Genomic DNA, 1,909 nt, shown 5'->3' with positions numbered 1-1,909 from the left:
CAGAAAAGAGGTAAACATCGGGCTCTCACCTGTAGTTGTGCGTCACGTTGTCCCTGTTGATGAGCTCCTGGGGATTGTAGCGGTGCAGCGCGTGGGGGTAGCAGTGGCAGAGGGGCGGGGACAGTAGTTCGGAGACCAAGAAACTGTTTGCGATACTGTTACTGTTACTGATTCAAGCCGTTCTTAAGACGAAACTCTGTTGTTGTATACCGAGAAGCTTGGTGAATTTAACATTGAGTCCACTACACAAAAATGCAAGTGCCTTCCTGTAGGGGTACTAAACATTATTACCACTAAAAAGTGCTGCATCGCATCGAACTTTTCATCCCAATATGTTCACTAACCACTACAGAGAGCTCGAGTGGAAGTTTCAAAAAGGGTAAAATATATATAAAAAAAATTGAGGCTGCAAAAGAGAGGTAGAGAGAGGAGTGAGAAGGAAAAGCCTGAGCCCGAGTAGAGAACGGGTAGCGGAAAAGGGGACCAGGTGACCCAATTTAATGGCAAACGGGATATGCATATCCTTTCAGCAATGCAAACATATTACCGCGGGCCAAGACTCCGAAAGCGGCTTGCAACGGGGAGGAGGGGCTGCGAAGGATGGGGGTAGAAAGGTCGACTCGATTTACTTGCCAAATAAAGCACCTTCCAAACCTAAAGCACCAAAAAAGTCCACGTCATTGAACGTTTGTCTGAAGTGCAAGCAAAGCGCAAGTCCGCGACGATGGTGACTGTCATGGACCTCTGTAAAATGAAGCACGTCTTCGAATTTTGATTTGTATCTACGCGGCTCTTTCTCCCCATGGCACGAATAAGGCCATTTAAAAATACTCCAAAACAGATTCTTGATTCTCGATTTTAGCAAAACTGCGAAAGTGTGCGTGCTTTGCCGGAGGCTCAGCAGACATTAGTGTTTGAAATCGGTAGCGGAATGGAGTCGAATAAGTTAAGTAAAGGAAGAGAATAAAGTGGTCGGTAGCGGTGGTCGGGCTAGCGCCTGTGCGGTTGCGAGTAGGCAGCCCCGCAACGCAGGGAAGCGTACCGCAGCCCGGGGATTGCCTACCTCCCAGGCGCGCTGCCGCCGCCGGCGCTGCTGCTTCTTTTGCCCTTCTCTGCTCCGAGCCGGCGAGTGCAAAGTCTGTGGCCTTATTAACCGTGCCCTGGTCCACCTGCTTGGCATGCAAGGCGTGGCAGGGCGTGGTGTGATGTGGCGGGCCGAGGGCGGGGCGGGGCGAGGCGTGCACAGGCAGGCGCGCCCAATCGCACGTTCCTGCCGCACCACGCCGGCCCGCGCCGCTCGCCGCCCAACGAGTCGCAGACTTTGGGTCACGAGTTCACTATCCGGCTGGCAGTCCATAGTCCGGTCCAGCCCACTGGGGCGCGTGTGCTTGGGTCCCTCTTTCCTCTCGGCCCCAGCAGCTGGCTCTTGCAGGCAGCTTCGTCGCGCCGGGTCGGGCCTCCATTTGTGTTTACAGAGGTGTGCGTTGTAATTTTCGACTACTTTTCATAATTTTCTCTTCCTGTAAAAACGTTTATTTTATTCCTTTTCAAGGCAATTTTTTTTAAAAAAAAAATGCTGCTTTCTGCCTCTTGTGGGCAGACCTGCCTCCTCGTCGTGGTGCTGGCTCGCTTGCTTTGCTCTGCCTGATCTGATCCCATCACACCGGCAGGGTTTCCGTGTGTTCCTTTGGAGTGGCGCGCTCGACTTTATAAAGTCTACACAGGCATTCGGAGCCCTCTCGGGACGGCTGACCTCTGACACCAGCGCAGCCCACGCGCGGGTTGGCCAGCCGGCCTCCCTGCACATAAGCCGCTTACGCCGCTCTCTCCGCCCTTCCGCGCCGTTGCTGTCTTCGTCGGTCGCGGGGCGTCGGTCCAAAGAGTCGGCGAGTCAGACGATAAGAAGTGT

This window comes from Frankliniella occidentalis, unplaced genomic scaffold, assembly GCF_000697945.3.
Source record: "Frankliniella occidentalis isolate FOCC.00 unplaced genomic scaffold, Focc_3.1 Scaffold45, whole genome shotgun sequence".
In the NCBI taxonomy this organism is placed as follows: domain Eukaryota; kingdom Metazoa; phylum Arthropoda; class Insecta; order Thysanoptera; family Thripidae; genus Frankliniella; species Frankliniella occidentalis.
This window is presented reverse-complemented; position numbering follows the sequence as displayed.